Here is an 18,742-nt window from a genome sequence, read left to right as displayed (position 1 = left end):
ATTTGTCGATATTCACTTTATGCAGTAGGTACCTACGTAATTAGTAAAATCATTTTATAACATACAAATTGCATATTAAATAATTAACTTTATCTAGCTACTTATGTATTTATACCAATATGCAACATTATGTCACTTTTGTAACAATTAGGTACTATTTTATCATTGTATGAAATTAGCATTAGAAGCATTTTAACTGCTTTAAACTATTTACTGTAGAAAATTATGTAGGCAGTTAAGAAAAAAAAATTTGCAGCCGGTGGAGACTGCCGGTAGAAGCAAAAACTTAAAACTATTAAATAACAGTGTTTTTTGGGGTTTCAAATTCAATGTAGTAGGTACCTACCTATTATTAATTAAAATTGCATAATTTTTTTAATTAAAACCATCAACATTGTTATAAGTAGTTTTTACATCTATCGACACTCCGAGCACTATTAAAAGCATGCATGTCGGTGAAGCGTCTTTAAAGTTTTTACCCATCCCAATATAGCCCAACGCACCTCAAGAAGTTTTCACTTCAATAAATGGCTAGTTTGCATTTTTGGGAGCGTTAAAAGTGCATGCAAGCTCTTAAATCACGAAGCGTATCTCGGTAGTGAATAATTATTTCACGCTCGTTCTCATTCGTGTCTGAAGAACGCAAATCACTTGAATTATAAGCTAAACGATTTCGAATAATGTTTTTATTTTAACGACCATAAAGGTTTTATGACGCAAAATAATTATTTCTATTTCGAAATAATGGTGTTTTGTTAAATACTTATCAAATCTAGTACATATTATAGTTATGACTCAAATAAGTAGTAGGTAGCAGACAGCAGACATAGACTTTTAACTTTTAATTACAATTAAAAGGAAAAGGTGACTGGCTGACTGACTAACTGACTGATCTATCAAGTATCAACGCACGGCTCAAACTACTAAATGGATCGGGCTTAAGCCTGGCATGCAGATAGCTATTATGGTGTAGGCATTCGCTAAGAAAAGATTTTTGAAAATTCAACCCCTAAGGGGGTGAAATAGGGGCTTGAAATTTGTGTAGTCTACGCGATCGTAGATCGTAGATCCGTCCAGTAGTTTGACCTGTGCATTGATATATATCAGTTAGTCAGTCAATCAGTCAGTCAGCTTTGCCTTTTATATATATAGATATTTGTAAAAAGTGAACGAGAAAGTAAAATTTGCATAAAAAAAGTAAATACATATTTGAAATTGTGTCGGTAACATTTATTTTGGAATGCTGAGGACGCGCTACGGGGCGCTCAGCGCGCCACTTTCTTTTAACTTTGCCGAACATTTTCGTTGTATGGGAATGTAAAAAGACAAAAAATTGTCACATGTAGGTACACGCCCTGTAATAAGCTTAACAAACCTTCGTGATGTTTTAGCGTTTAAACTACCGTGAGTGATTTCCATTATAATATATATTATATTCGTTCATCACGAATATAATATATATTATATTCGTGATGTTTCTTATGAAAAAAGTTACCTCGAACTTTTCCTCGCTAAAAATGTTATCTAATGGATAACATACTGATAGAAAGGCAATTTTTACACAATATTACTATTCTTCTTTTAGTTTGTTGAGAGGTTACTAGAGCTTCAATTGCTCAATGGTTAAGGAGCGGACTGAATTCCGAAAGGTTGTGGTTAAAACCTCACTCGTCGCACTATTGTCTTACCTACTCCTAGCACAAGCTTTTCGCTTAGTTGGAGGGGAAAGGGAAATATTAGTTGTAATTAACAAGGCTTCTTTAAAAAAATCTTTAATCTTTAAAAAAAAAGTCTGTCATTTTACTTTTGATTTCGCATAATATCAGCTTACTACATATTTGAGAACCAAACTGTGCAGGTATACGTCTATGTTATGCCGCATGTCCACGAGCCGCAAGTTGGAATAATGTTCACAGTCCAGAGACAATGATTATTATTTATCGTCAGAATCGCTTTTGTCATAACGCCGACCGGTCCGGAGCGATCATACGTCCATTAATTCTCGTTCGATGTTTAAATATTGATCGGGAATATGAAATTGATTATAGTGTGTCCCAGAGAACTGAGATTCTTTGTTAGGTAGGCACCTATATGGGACCAAGAGAGTCACTGAGAATTAAATTTGAAAATATTAATAATAAGATTATGAATGTGCATAACCAATATAGACCTTATGTATATTTGATTTGGTATTAATTATAAACTAAATACCTAATGAAACAAAAACAAACTTGTAATACCTGCTTCTTGGCTTAGTAAACTTAGCAGTTCATATATTGGAATTACTCGGAAATTACTCGAATTTATTGGAATTGTACTTATATGGAATTGTATATTGGAATTGTATATGGAATTGTATATTGGAATTGTGACTTTTATGACATTTGTTAATCTGTGGATAAAACACGAAAAACCTCAGAGTATAAGAATAGTTACAAAAAAAAGATTCCGACGAATTGAGAACCTCCTCCTTTTTTTGAAGTCGGTTAAAAACACTTTTTAAACGTACTCGTAGAAATCATTCGGAATCCGGGAGTTTGGCCCATTTCCTTTGGCTCAGAAGAAACTGTTAATATACCTACCTATTAGTTCGTTTATGTACAGGAAGCACACAACGATGATAAGTCAATAATGTAGGTACTTGCACATAACGTCCTCTTAACATAATTCCTCAGTTAGCACAAGAATATGGCAGGAAACTTATATTTGTAGGAGATAAAAAACAAAGGTTGGGCGAGTTTCGGCCCAGCTTATCTGACTAACCACAATAGATAAACGAATTCCTTTCTTGGATGTGTTAAATATTAACAAATAGAACTATGTTTAGGCCTTGAGTTCTCCATCCTCGTTGATCATCGGTGATGAAACTTAAATTACTAAACAGACTTCGAGTGGTGTAGATGTGCAATGGTATAAGTCCGCGTGGCCGGCATTTTAGTGACGTCAGCACTAGACCGAAGATTCGAGCTGATGGTATATTTTTATCTCGGCTGACGTCAAAATGACGTCATTTCGATGTTAATGAGACATGGTTCCAGCGCAATAGCAATTTGCGGGACTTATATTGAAACAAGTAAATTAACATGTAACTTTTTGTTAAACGGTTTTATTTTACCCCTAATGTCAATTTTATTCATTGACAGATTTACAGTCCTCAAGTTTGTGTAGAAATTACTTTGCAGCATCAGAAGGTAATGATGATGGAGTCATTTTATTCCCTCGTGGAACGGGCTGCAGCAGTTGTTTTCCCCGTCCCCTGTCTTTGGCTACTGCCTGGACCTAGTTCCACGAGAGTCCCACCCTTAAAAGGTCTGCTTCAATGGACCTCTTCCAGTTGTTAGTGGGTTGATCAGGTCTTCAACTGGCAGGTTGCTATTGGAACTCCACTCGAGCAGCCTCAAAGCTATTTCCTTGCATATCTACTGGAAGCTACATGTTTCCCATGAACTGTTGTTTCGAAGCGTCAGTGTTGAGAAGATGGAATCTGAATAGCTTAATGAAAAAATATATGCTTTATATTATCCACAATATCAATTCACAATCAGCAAGATCTTTGGTATTCGGTGTTTAGCATTAGATGGCCTAGTGCCAATCTAATGCTAAACTAAAAATGCTTCTTCTTTAAATGTGTTAAAATTCCTGTAAACGAATTTCGAATTCTAAAAAGTTTCAATATCCTTTTATTCTTAAAAACGAGCAACACAAAGTTAATGAGTTTGCGTTGGATTGGTACTGATTCTGAGCACACCTAAATTTTAGAGTATTCGCATTCTCTTTATTATGTATTAGGTATGAAAAAGACAGACACAGTTTGACAGTTTTAAATTCAATTTAGAGCTGTCATACCTCGTGACTTTAGCTGCCAGTCGCGAACCTATTGTTTAAATTTGTAGCGTGCACTAAAATTTAGAGTCTTTAAATGTAAAATTCATGTTCAGTCCTTTTCTAGCAATATTAAAAAGAAAAAGATGAAGATACTTTAAATTTAGTTTAGAGAAAGACAAGAGAATCGGCGCCAATATAGATACATATTATTATGCTTACAAAGTGTAGGTATATTCTATTTGTTCACACAAATTCGCAGCAGTTGTACAATAGCACTTTGTTCAATGCGCTCTTTTTAATCCTTTCCTTTATCGATATCCACGTTATCTATGTTTGTGCACGGGCCAGACACGGGCAGCGTTTTGTTGGCCAGCTCTTTGACTATTCCGCCTGATAACTTTGTTCAGCGATAAACTTTACAAATAAAAAACCGGCCAAGTGCAAGTCAGGCTGGCGCAATGGGGGTTCCGTACTACAGTCGTATTTTTCGACATTTTGCAGGATAATTCAAAAACTATGATACATAAAAATAAATAAAATCTGTTTTAGAATGCACAAGTGAAGACCTTTCACATGATACCCCACTTGATATAGTTATCTTACTTAGAAAATGGAAAAACTAATTATTAGTGAACAATTTAATTTATTTTGTGTGATCTAACCCTAAATTCACGGTTTCAGATTTTTCCCCAAATGTCAGCTATAAGATCTACCTACCTGTTAAATTTCATGATTCTAGGCCAACGGGAAGTACCCTGTAGGTTTCTTGACAGACAGACAGACATACAGACAGACAGACAGACAACAAAGTGATCCTATAAGGGTTCCGTTTTTCCTTTTGAGGTACGGAACCCTAAAAACCGGCCAAGTGCGAATCGGGCCTGGCTCTTTGAGGGTTCCGAAGGTACATAATTATGTTTATCACAGTTTACAAACTAGTTTATGAATGAATGTTTTCATAAACTTTAAACTGTTTAAACTTTAAATACCTACAGTATTATGGTACGTACTACGTAATAGATAGGTAGGGGGAGTCCGGGAGAGTATACCCGCCTTCCACTAAAATGCTCATAAATCTTTATATACTTAAAAATCGCTATTTTCTATAAATTGTATCTTAAGCTGCACTATTTAGCTATATTTTCTCTTAATAAAGTTTGATACATAAGTAATAGTTTATGAGTAATTAACGATTTCTACCAAAGTGACATTCGGCTAATATCTCCCACCTGGGTGGGAGACTTGACCCCCCAAGTGGGGAGCCTTTACCCGGGTACAAAAATAAGCAAAATAATCATTACAAATTATAATTCTATAAAAAAAATTAATCATACAAATATGACACATAGTATTTTGTAGTAAATGAGAATTCCTTTTTTGATTGGAGCAATTAATACAAATAAACTGCTCCTCATCATGTCTTTATCATATTTGGACAGTCCAACGGATTTCATGGTCATAAGTCTCATGTTTATAACTTTCTCTTCTGCACATCTGAAACAAAACCAATTATCAATTTCATCTCCTACTTCATCCCATGGACTATCAGAGCTATTATCATGCTTGAGTTCTTCGTCAGGGTCTGTCTAACCGTCACTTGACTGTAAAACTTGTCTTTTCAATGGTCTTTTTACAGTCTCTTTCTCTTCGCTTTACCTTTTTGTTTTTTAAGTTATTTTAATTTTCTTATTTTTTGGTGCATAATCATCTATATCATCATCTAGGTCTAGTTTTTCTGGCGTTTTTTTTAACAATTTTAGTTTTTCTGGGCTGTCTACCACGACGAAGGAGCAGCCTTTGGAATTGAACGAATCATTTGTGGTACAACTATTTTCGGTCTATGTCGTAAATGAGAATCTACCGTTGTCACATCCAGATTTTGAGATGTAGAAGCTACCTCTTCTGATTGAATATTGCAATTGGTTGCTCAGATTTTTTCCTCAGTCAAAATTGATGGTGAATTGGCTCTAGCCGCCGCAGATAGATTCATGAATAGTAATGCTGATGTTGAAGGCTCTGACTGACGTTGTACAGTAGATGATGAAGGTAATGAAGGAAGGCAGGACGATCGTGGTTACATCTGGAGGTAATACAAAATATTATTGCTGGAGAAACAACGGGCGAGTTTACCCGGGGTAAAGTCTCCTCCCGACTCCAGGGTAATGTCTCCCACCCCACACAAATCTGTCAGTTATTACATTTTTATAAAAAACTATGACACTTAAGTAAAAGCTGTCTGCCGTAAATGTTACTAGGATAATTACAGTTACGATGTACATAAATGATATACTGGAATCTATTCACAGTAAGAAACAGAAATCAAATATCGAAAATTTAAAAAATTTACTTACCGGCACGAAATTTTTTAGTTACTTCTCACTACTAAACCAAACTGCCGATCGAAACGGTATCTCGTGAGCGAGGTGGGAGGCGTCTATGGAGGCTAAGAAGTGTGGCAAAGTCGCAATATCTAGTTCCACAAAGATTCTATGAGCAGTGGCTAATGTCTCCTACCTGCTAAACTCTCCCGGACTCCCCCTACCTACTCCTACTATCTACTCGTGTGCTCCTACCGCAATTTCTGAGACACCTTCACAAAAATGGTCTGAAACTGCCTCGGCGGCCCTCCATTTTTTTATTTTGTACGATAAACGATAAAAATAATAAATACTTACCCTCTAACAAATAAACCTGGAATAGCGGTGGAATAGTTAAACTCTGTTTTGTCTTTCTCTGGCATCAGTAATTGACATTTGAAGGCAAAAGACAAAACAGAGTATAACTATTCCACCGCTATTCCACGTTTATTTGTTAGAGGGTAAATATATTCGTACTTTATTCAATAACTTGTAGACAATGATACCCCACATTCTAGGGTAAGAATAAAACATTTCTATTTCAATATTCGATTTTGGATCAACGTTATACACCAAACACCTTTCCAGGTTTGTAACTCATTTTGTCTATGAGGTAGAGACCCGTGACAAGTCCGTGACACGCGGACTGACGGATAGGCAGCATAGTGACAAATGACAATCATAAGGCTTCATTTAGTACGGAAGTACGGAACCCAAATAAAACCACTTGCAGTAGGTACTCCGGGTCTTGCGTGTTATCATTTATTATTATTTTATAGTGTTGTCATTTCAATACGCGTGTCGCGTACGCGACCGTGAAATGTTATTCTCTTACCCATTCTTATCGTGTATCTAAATAGGTGTCTATTGTGTTTGAATAATTTTATTCATAGTGTTAAAATGAAAACAATATTTTTTATTCTTTTTAACTAAATTGTTTTCGGCCTCTTAACATTTAGATTGTGGGGAGCACACGTTGTATTAAAGAAGAAAATCTTTTCTAGTAAGATATTCATCATCATCATCATGATCAACCCGTCGCTGGCTCACTACGAAGCAAGGGTCTCCAGTCTCCTCTTAAGAGTGAGAAGGGAAGGAAAACATCGTGAGGAAACCTGCATTGCCTGAGAGTTCTCTATAATGTTCTCAAAGGTGTGTGAAATCTGCCAATCCGCGCTTGACCAGCGTGGTAGACTATGGCCAAACCCCTTCTCATTCTGAAAGTAGGATATTAATAGTAAAGTAGTACCACCAGATTAGACGCAAACAAAGTAACAACATAGACAGCGCATCCAGCGCATTTTCAAGAGGAAAACGTTTAGTTCACGACAGTAATTAGGGAACTTGTAACAAAACGTCGAAGCTTTGACGTCAGTGGCAGGCGTCAAATGTTTCTACATTTGACGCTAGGCACTATAGGTAGCCTATGAAAAGCCTATTTTTCTTTGATTTCACGTCCCCCTAATATTTGACATAATATAAAAAGATTAGGCACTAGGTAGGTAGATAATATGCCGATTTATTAAGAGTCGATTGAACCAAGCATAGATCAAAGTTCAAACGGTTCTACAAATTAGTTAGGAAGGTAACACTTGAACACTCAGAGTGGAAAAATCCCACTTCTGATGTTCATTTTTCAAGTTCTGTTCTTTTACACCCTACGTAAAATAGATTAAGCACTTCGCACGTTCATTCAAAGTTAAGCCCATTGAGCTCAATGTTTGCTAAGGCCAGTTCACACCGGCGCTATTTGACCACAACGGATACCTAGCGCCACAGGTGACGATACCTGATTTTAGGGTTCCGTACCCAAAGGGTAAAACGGAGCCCTATTAATGTCAATTTGCTGTCTATCTGTTGGTCCACTGGTCTTAAGCTCGTAAACGAAATCAGTTACAAACCTGGTATATTGGTAGCTATTTGGACTGTAGAACGTTCATCTAAACAAAACCGAATATTAAATTGATATTCAATTAAATTATTTTTAGGGGGCTCCTCATACATGTTTTTTTTTTACTGTAACACGTGCGGTACCATTTTCTACAGTAGGTAGATTAGAGTACAACAACAGTTTTTATTCTTTTTATCTTAAAAAATAAAGAAATGTGAGTCGTCAAAATTGTCAATTTCGGATCAAAAACTAAACTAGTTAGGAATATTAAATTTCGGTATACAATTATGTACAATAGGTAATTAGGTATACCGTATTCAAACAAAAAATACTTAACGTAGTTTGTAAGCTGTGTTTTGTACAAAAACATAATTATGTACAGAACCCTAAAAGAGTGACGTCCGACTCGCACTTGACCGGTTTTTTGTGTGTTCAGCGAGTTAGATTTGTTTAGATGTTTGCGGTCAGATTTTGGAGTGTTTAATGGCTGTTTGGCTTTGGCTTTTTTTGACGCCGGAATTGAGATTTCTGTTGGTTTTATTTTCTTAGCGAGAGGAAGTGCTTGCGTTAGTTTGAGATAATTTTCGGCATAGGTAAGCATTTGTTTTGTGGAAAATTATTTAGGTAGGTGTTTAAAGAAATTAAAATTGTACTGACTTAGCTATAAAACTTAGATAATATCATAATCTATGTACCTACCTGCTGTACCTACCTATGAAAATAATTGCACTTGCGAACAATATAAGACCTACCTATGAACTTTTAGGTAATTGCTCGATTTTTTTAGGCGTAATCTTTCAATGTTAAAGGTACCTATGCCTAAGTAGTTACTAGTACTTAAGTAGGTACCTACCTACCTAGTGCATTTGTACTACAATTTTTTGATTTCGAGTAGGGACATTGATGTTTCACAAAATATGAGCCGTACTTATAAAGAAAACAAATAAGGTTAACAAGGAAATTAGGTTTAAACTTTGTTTTACACACACACACACACACACACACACACACACACACACACACACACACACACACACACACACACACACACACACACACACACACACACACACAAACACACACACATTGACAGTTAAAATTATAGGTAAAAATAGTTCACATATTAAACACTCACCACACTCACCTATATTTTATTATTCTGGTTTAAAAGCCAAGCTGATAACTAACAGCGTACCGCGTCAAAACCTCTGAGCCCCAGAAGAAAGTTCCTCCCACGGCCGAACGAAAATAAAAAAGTAAAAATTCATTTTTCGAATTCCCCAATCGGCTACCGAATTACACGCCACGCCTCCGCGTTCTGATTGGTGCACAGTAGCCGGATTAAATTTTTTCACGGCATCCGAGCATAATCAACGCGTTTGACAGATAACGTTGAAAAAGGTGTTGTTTATACTTATTGTGCATTTTGAACGGCCATCTCTTGAACTATGGCTATGAATAGGTATACCTAGTAAGAATGGTTAATTATGAAAAAATAAATATTAAGTATAATCCATACTTATCCATATCCATAAGTACTACCTAATATTATAAATGCGAAAGTGTGTCTATCTGCCTCACTGTCTGTTTGTCTGTCTGTGTAGATTTAGGTTTTTAAAGATCCCGTATAGCCTAAGTATGTCACTCAGGAATAATGTAGCTTTCTACTGGTGAAAGAACTTTTAAAATCGGTTCTTTAGTTCCAAAGATTACCCCCTACAAACAAACTTAACGACATTACCTCTTTATATAATAGTAGGTAAGTAGGTATACCTAGATTACAAAATTGGGTATTTGCCTGTGTCAAAAATAAATAATTTCTCAGTGATTATTAAATAGAGGGTCTTCCAACATGCGTAAAATCCACGCCCTTTGTTAGTTTTAAGTGTACCTAATAACCATTTTAAATTATCGATTAAAATAAAAAAGCACGTCAAATGATTGTGACGTCACATTTAATATTTCATAGTAGTTCGTATAGGCACTAAGTGCGCGTTTTGACGGTTGATAAAAAGTTACTGATTTGACTAGTTGTCAAATACCGAACTAGGCGACAAAAAGCTGACACGCAGGAGTTAGTCAACTAATGACGCTGGTATGAGAAACCGATCAAAAGCATCCATCATCGATTTGAACACTGACCTACAACCAAGCCCATGAGATAAAGCCCTGAGGGTGCACCCATGTTTTAATTATGTAGGCAGACATTATGTTGGGTCACGAACTCTAATAATACGACCTCCTTGGAGAGGAGACGGGCCCTTAACTCTTGTTTAATTGCTATTTTGATTGGTCAATTCCTTTTTAGTATGCGAAATAAAGTTCTATGTCTTAATCAATATTGTAATGATTTTACTCTGTATGGAGCTGTGACGATGCTTTAATGATTAAACTAAATATAAACGCATTGTTAACCCAAGTTGAAATAGCTCAATGCTCATTTTTCATCACGATATTTAGTAAATAAGTAACCTAACTAACTATAGTGCTTACCCTACCTTCGAAACTTGTGCACGCCACTGTTACTTGTACGGAGATTTATTTAAAGTTTTTACTTTACTTACCTCAAAAGCTCAACGGTCAAGACCTTCAGATTTTTCTGAAAAGTATAATGTCTAGTCATCCTACTTATTATACAGGCTGTAATCAGAATGCTAGTAAAAACAAAGACAGGTGATAGTATAAGTCCCACAAATTGCTATTGCGCTGGAACCATGTCTCATTAACATCGAAATGACGTCATTTGACGTAGGTATATTTTAGTAAAAATATAACATTAGCTCGAAACTTCAGTCTAGTGCTACCACTAAAATGCGGCCAAGTGCATTAGCGATTTGCGGGACTGTACTAATGATTACCTACTGATACGATACCACAAAAAACGCAAAAAATCAATTAAAAATCTCCTATATTTTGTAAAAGTTCACGGTATATTGCAAAACATATGACTGACGCTAGAGGTCAACAAACGTTGCGTAAGTAGGCATTCGGAGTAAATTTCACGTCGTAGGTGGGGCATTGACCCCAGTTTTGAACGCAATACATTGCGGGTTTGAAAAATACTAAATCTTAAACTTAGGAAAAGAAAATTTGATTAAAGGTAGATTTTTGTTTGCCCAGGAGTTCGCTTGGCGATTGAAAAATCAACCAATAGGTAAGTAATGAATGGGAATCTGGAAGAAATCTCTGTTAAGAGATAAGCATTTTCAATGTAACTTAATTTATTACTACCTACTATGTAACTACAATTTCGGTACATGAAAAATAAAAATAAAATAAATAAATGAAAATACGGGATTAACAAAATATTACTGTAACTTTTCTCAGTGTAGTAGGTTTACGTAACTAGATAAGATAGGTCATAGAAAAAACAATTCTTGTAACTGAGCATGTGCGTCAAATTTTCCATTTCCATTTTCAAATCGACCAATCCCGAGTCGTAAATACGAATGAGTTGAACGAGCACTGTTATTAAGAGTAGCTCGATTTCTCCTTTAGCTTCGATTGGCCGCCGCGTACACCGGTAGCCGACTCCCACATAATATTATGTACACACACATGTTATGTACGTAGTAGGTAGTATAGGTACGGGTGTATATTTGTCTGCCTTTGAGCCATATATAAGAGTTAGAGCGGTTACGCACTGCATCCGATCCGAGTCCGTGGAAATAAGTAAGTACATTCCTTTTTGTTTTGTATGGTAGCATAATTATGTGATTATCTATGACACATGTCGTAGATAATCGCTGGTATTTTCACGGATGACGGATAGAACTCAGATGACGGAAGTGCAGTGCGTAATCGCCGTTAGGGTTGGATTCAATGACCTTTAGCTTTAACCAAGACATGTTACTACGTTCATATTATTAGGTAGATACATGGCGAATGAAATCCGTTCTCGCTAATAGGAGGTAGAAATAATTAAATGTTAAATTAAATACTTGATATAATTTTTGAATTATTTTCCCAAATACACACGAGGATTTTTTTGCTAATTAACAATTATTATGAGTAAAATAATGAATACTGTCAACCGTGGCGTGTTTGCCTTCTTTAAAGGTTTCGCTATCAATGAAGGGAAACATACACGATCACGCTTTTTATTATTTTTTGAACTTATCGGCAACTCATTTTTAGCGTAGACTAGCTTCGTACCTACGCGTGGATTTAGATTTTTAAAAATCCCGTGGGAACACCTTCATTTTCCGAGATAAAAAGTAGCCTATGTCACTATCTAGGTCTCTAACTATGCCCATGCAAAAAGTTACGTCAATCCGTTGTTCTGTTGCGACGTGATTGAAGGACAAACCAACAAACAAACACACTTTCACATTTATAATATGGGTAGTGATATAAAAATAATTTGCCGATAACTTCAAAATAAAAGATACAATAGGTTCTTTAATTAACTCTTAATTTGTAGTATGTACTGTAATAGTAGGTACCTAGATTAATAACAAAACATTTAATATATCTTTATAATAAAGAATGCATCACAGTTAAAAAGTTGTTAGCATTTATATACCACAGTAAAACATACGCAATCAGGCGTACAGAGGGAGGCACTGCGCCGGAGGCGATGCGGAGCGCCCAATATATCAGCCACACTACGATTCTTAGCACAGCGACGCTATAGAGTAGACATTATAACTGAAAACTTTTGATCCATACCAGTATTATGAATAGAAAATCTGTCTGTGTGTCTGTTACCTTTTCATGGTCCTTCCGCTAAACAAATAGTGACGAAAAGTACCGTGGTCGGAGATAGCTCGCCTCCTAGATACGGACATGCTACTTTTATCCCGGAAATTCAAAGAGTTGCACGAGATTAAAAAAAAATTAAATGAATGCGGATGAAGTCATGGGCATCAGCTAGTAACATTATATACTTATATCTTGCTACTAAAGCAGCACTATGAATTCCTAATTATACCTAAACGATCGTTGGTCATGCATTTCAATATCAATAGGTAATATCGGAGGCGATATGAAACAAACGCGAAATCAGTAGATGCAACGATGATATAGACAAAATTGGCACACAAAAAATGTATTTATACTTACAACATTTAAAATCGCTCATAAATATCTAACACATTGTAGAATAGTCTTAACAGAATAGTGACCAAGCAAGAGCCATAAATAATCTTAAACATAACAATTATGAGGTATTATTACCATCAGGTATTATTGCTGTCATTAACATATTGTAATGGTAATCGTTAAATCCGTGTTTATTTATGACTCTCCTTATGAATGTGACTCTACATAGACATAATAGTTAAAACGAAAATGAATATTGAACTATTTAAGTGAAAAACATTAAAATATGAAGTAGTAACAAGTAGGTATAACGATATTTGTTTCTATTTTGAAAGTGTTTTGTTAAATCCTATATAACTATATAAACCAATAAAACTATTTTATGATTTAATTGCCCTCCATATATATCTACTTTAAGCCTCATAAAACAATTTATGCAGGTACATACATTGTGTTTGTGTAGTTGTATATTTCTATGTATTTATTGTGTATCTTAGTTCATTCTATATTTCTATGTATACAGTAGGTAGGTATATTATTTAAAGTAAAAAGTTTAGAAACTTTTTGAAACTAATACCTATTTTATATTCGATTCCACTCACGCCCCTGTTCCCCAGCGCGCATACCGTTCCTGTGGGAACGCGCGGGACATAAACTGTTTCGTTATTTCTGCTCACTTTCTCATTTGTATATTATAATTTGGCCCCGCTTAGAACCTGTTTCGATTTAAATTGCTATTATGCTGGTATTATGTGCTTTAAATAATAACATGTTCAAGTGATTGACTTTGATAAAAAGTTGCGAACAACTCTACTTACTACGTCGTACCTATTATTTTGAACTGCTTTTGCTTATAATGGTTGAAAAATAAAAGCCTCTGAATTTTTTATTGCTGTACCACGATTTCTATACCTACTTGTGGAACAGGTGGGTAGGTTTTACCTATTCTAATTTTGAACCCTTGGCTTGACCCTAATAATACAGATTCACTGCGGCGGTACTTACCAGAATTTTATGTGAAGTTAAAGGTCAAAAAGAAAGTACCTACAACTGTCGGAAATATCTGCGCACCTGGAATGCGCTTCCCCTCGCGCTTTCCCGCAGCTCACCTATTTTCGCCTATCCAGTACCCAAAGAGTAGGTATATAAACAAAACGTTCTACCAGTACCGCTGCCAGTACCAGTGCCAGTACCTTTGCCAACGCAAGCACGTTGCATAACGTCATTAAGCCAGGTTCGCAGATATTTCCGACGAGTTGTACCTAGCCACCACTATCAGTCTTGGTCACCCATCCTCTTAGAGGTAGAGTGTAATTTTACCAACTTAAGCGAAAAAATGGTAAAGTATTAAGGCTTCTTCTCTAGCCTTTTCGAAAATGTTTTAAAACAAGAATCATTCTTTACTGCCGTAGATTTATTTCCAACCTGGGGTAATTATAAAACCATGATTCAGCTCATGCCGGGCATTCTCGTGATTTAAAGGACAAGGCCTTACAATAGCTCTCCGTCCCTTCCTCACTTTGGGTGATTTTTACAGGTGGGAGAGGGAGGGAGTTCGTAAAAATGTCCAACAGAGTGATAAACATAATTTCGTGTTGAAATACAGAGACATGCGCAGTACAATATGAATTCGATTTTTTCTTCAGTCAATGTTTTCCTTTTTTTTTTTCGAGAATACCTACGAGGTATTATTATGCTAATTTACGTTAACGTATCGTTAAGTAACAAGTTCTACTTGTTCTAATATTTAGTTAAATAGTACCTAAAAGTAAAGGTTGATAGAAGTGCAGAAGATCTGCTAAAAACTGGACCTTAGAGCTCAGCAATAAAATTACCCGATCGTTACTAACCATTGATAATGAAATATTTAGCGTAACGGTTGAAAAAAACCGGCCAAGTGCGAGTCAGGCTCGCTCACCGAGGGTTCCGTAATACAGTAGATACCTAATTACTCCAAATGAAAATTATTTAAAATTAGCAATCATCTCATCGCTAGACTGCGATCACAACCAATCAACCAACAAGAACGTATGAACATGAATAATAATTGTACAAATAAGACGGCACATACACTGACAGGGCCAACGTTTGTTCAAATTCCAAGAAAGCGGACGCCGAAAGCCGAATGGACTCACGCTGACTCGGCACTCGGCCTCACTCGGCCTCGTGAAAGACGGACAATGGCCACAAAGCACGGTAATAGACCGTATTAGATGCGCGCATAAAGGCATTGACACAATAACTTGATAAATACTGCTTTTGAACGAGACGCGTGTAAATCGCCTTTTATGAAAGTTTACATTGTTCTTTTTTAATCGAGTGTAAGGTGGACTTTTGATTTGACAGATTTTTTATAGATTCTATTTTATACGAAGCTTTTGATCACGTAGGTACGCTAGGTATATACTTAGTTTGGTATTTTTTAAATGTTCTTACAAGGAAGATTACCTATAAGTGTAGGATATTATAAGTCAATAAGACTAATATGACTAAAAAACTTATTCCAAGCTTTTTTGTGAGATGTTCAAGATATATTTTATTGATCTCTCATTATTTTTATGTTATGTGATTCTTGTTAAATGTCTTTTAAGTTTTAACCGACTTCAAAAAAGGAGGAGGTTCTTAATTCGTCGGAATCTTTTTTTTATTTTTGTAATAGGTAGGTATCTAATGTCATAAGCGACAAGATTATTTTAAATTTATTCTAGTGAATCTTTTCAAAACTCATTACTACACATAATACCTATCAATACTTATAATTATAAATAAATACGAATGTGTTTGTTTGTTGGTTTGTCCTTCAATTACGCCACAACGGATCCATCTGATTCTTGCATAGTAAAAAGTGACATATTATCGACTACTTTTTATCCCGAAAAATTTAAGCTTCCACGAGATTTTCAAACACCGAACCGACGAAGTCGCAGTCATGAGCTAGTAAGGCAATAAAAGTGTGTTCGCCCGAGTTATGAATACGGTCAAATTAGCTGCACATTAACGATTCGCTTTTAAGCTGCAAGTGATAAATTTTAATTACACGATATTCGCATATGTGTAAACGGCTTAATAGCTATTTTACAACCTTTGATCCTTGCATTGATAGTTCAGTGAATAAATGTTAAAGTTTGATAGATTCCTGTATTATTTGCTGCTCGTTTTAGTTCTTTACAACATGTGAACTCATACATTACGGATAATGTATTGAACTTTTAAATCGTTGTCCATGTAGCAAGTAGTGTAAAGCTACTTTGAGCTCTTTAGTTTATTATCGGTCTGGTTAGTTACTATGTTGTTAAGAGTCGTGTGCTTGCGTTTGTGGAATTTTGCGTAATTAACTTTAAAGTGGCAGTTTTTGTTGTGATCATTAGAGTTGTATTCTGTAAGCACACCTTACAATAACGTCGGTGCAAGAGTCTGTACATTGTATTTAATGAGACAGATGTATAGGATCATGTTATCACTAACCATATTATGTCAGTACCTATATTATAAATGCAAAAGAACGCAAAAGTGTGTTTGTTTGTTGGTTTATTGGTTTGTTGGTTTGTTCTTCAATCACGTCGCAACGGAACAACGGATCGACGTGATTTTTCGCATAGGTACTATAGTTAAAGACCTGGAGAGTGACATAGGCTACTTTTTATCCCGCAAAATCAAGGATTTTTAAAAACCTAAATCCACACGGATGAAGTTAGCTAGTTATAAATATAAGGGTTTCTTGTTGTAGGGGAAACCCTAAGACCCGATGTCTGAACAGTTAGGCGTCATTTGGTTTCGTCGCGAGGTGAGAGGTCTAAGGTGTGTCTAAAAGCTTGACTCAACGCGTTCATTAATTACTTACGATCTTAAGTGAAAGGGAACTACAGGTGTAAGATACAATATTATGTAAGTATACCGACTCCAAAAAGGGTTCTTTAATCATACCTAGTAGGTACCTACCCATGCAAAAAATCACATACTTAGATTCGTTTCCGTTGCGACGTGATTGAAGAACAAACCAACAAACAATATCTATATATAAATATATAGTAATATAAATCGGTTTTTTAAATTTTGTGTACCAATATTGGGTACCCAATTTAATCGGTTCAGTATATTCCAGAATTGACTGTGACCAATGGACAGCCAAATACACGTGATCCTATAGTGAGGGTTCAGTTTTTTCATTCGAACGTACGGAACTCTAAATCAGTACCCATATTATAAATTTAAAAGTGTGTTTGTTTGTTGGTTTGTTGATTTATTGGTTTGTTGGTTTGTTGGTTTGTCCTTCAATCACGTCGCAACGGAGCAACGGATCGACGTGATTTTTTGCATGGGTATAGTTAAAGACCTGGAGCGTGACATAGGCTTTTTATCCCGGGAAATCAAAGAGTTCCCACGGGATTTTAAAAACCTAAATACCAACCTACCATCTTAATTTTTACTTACGTTGTTCATTGTATGAATCTTAGTTCACAGTAAAAATCTATACAAATATTGACGATGGAATTTTACAAGAAGCAAATTACCCATGACTAGTTCACTCTGCCATTACCATGACGATATTTTATTTCGACGAAATAAATTTACCAATTTAATGCAACAAAATGTTCAATTAAGTTTCTAATTAAAACAACACCTGTATCTACCGCGAACGCCGTGAATCAAGAGGTCAGTAGTTCAACGTTTATGAATCATAAATCCATATAACGTTCGTCAATGTAACGCAACTTTAAGTTAAGGTGGATTCTGATTCACACGTAAAGATGTGCGCACATTGACTTAGCTTAATACCATCAGAAGGTTACCTATAGTCCGTAAAAAATTACTCCTCACGCGCTATTTTAACTCTATGGGTCAACTGTCATTTGAAAGTACGGTTCACCTATAAGATAAGGACTAAAATCCTACTTTTGACGTGAATTTTGACACAAAAAGTTAAAATGGCGCGTGAGGAGTTAAATTTTACGCGTTATACTTAGTATGAGATTTTATATCTCACCACGCGTTCATAGAATTCAAGCGACGAAAGCCGAAATTTAGATTGTAATTTGCAAGATTTCCGTTCGGATCGGTGGCTATGTATGGACGAACTTGAACTTTAAAAAAAACAAAGAATCTACAGTGCATTTTACTTTTATTCTAAGTATATGAAATCTTATAATAATCCTACTGCTAACGCATTTTTAGGACGTGACGTCATAATGATTTTGATTAATAAATACCCTTTACAGGTAGTGATAGCCTAGTATGTAGTTAAGACGTCGGCTTACCAGTCAGGGGGTCGAGAGTTTGACCTCCAACTTTTCGGAGTTATGTGCGTTTTAAGCTATTAAATATCACTTGCTCTTACGGTGAAGGAAAATATCGTGAGGACACCTGCATGCCTGAGAGTTCTCCATAACCTTTGCTCATTAGTGAGTTGGCGATGATGATGATTTTTGCGGCTTTTGCGATTACGGTGGCTCTTATTGCGCCTCGTTTTGCGGCTGTGTGCGATTAAGATTGATTCTGAATCACGCAAAGATCCGCCTTAAAACAAATGACACAGATAGATCGTTGCTAGATATGATATTTTTCGGCGACCACAAAGATTCACATAGCTTCATAAGTCATAACATTTATAAGGAAAATTTCGCCTCGC

The 18,742-nt window shown here is 35.8% G+C and overlaps 1 protein-coding gene across 7 annotated transcripts in view; it reads left to right on the top strand.

Moving 5' to 3' along the window:
- Positions 1-18,742, top strand: part of drm (odd-skipped family member drumstick) — a 45,892-nt gene that overhangs the window by 7,849 nt on the left and 19,301 nt on the right. The window contains exon 1 of one of the 7 annotated variants that reach the window (XM_069505002.1): positions 7,028-7,185. The exons of 4 other annotated variants lie outside the window; for them this stretch is intronic. The gene's annotated coding sequence lies outside the window, so the exon portion shown is untranslated. Of the gene's footprint in view, positions 1-7,027; positions 7,186-7,284; positions 7,335-18,742 lie in introns of those variants that run through there. 2 more of the 7 variants (XM_069505000.1, XM_069505003.1) reach the window with 2 other exon arrangements.

The sequence above is a fragment of the Maniola hyperantus genome, chromosome 19 (genome assembly GCF_902806685.2).
Source record: "Maniola hyperantus chromosome 19, iAphHyp1.2, whole genome shotgun sequence".
NCBI classification, from domain to species: domain Eukaryota; kingdom Metazoa; phylum Arthropoda; class Insecta; order Lepidoptera; family Nymphalidae; genus Maniola; species Maniola hyperantus.
This window is presented reverse-complemented; position numbering and strand designations above follow the sequence as displayed.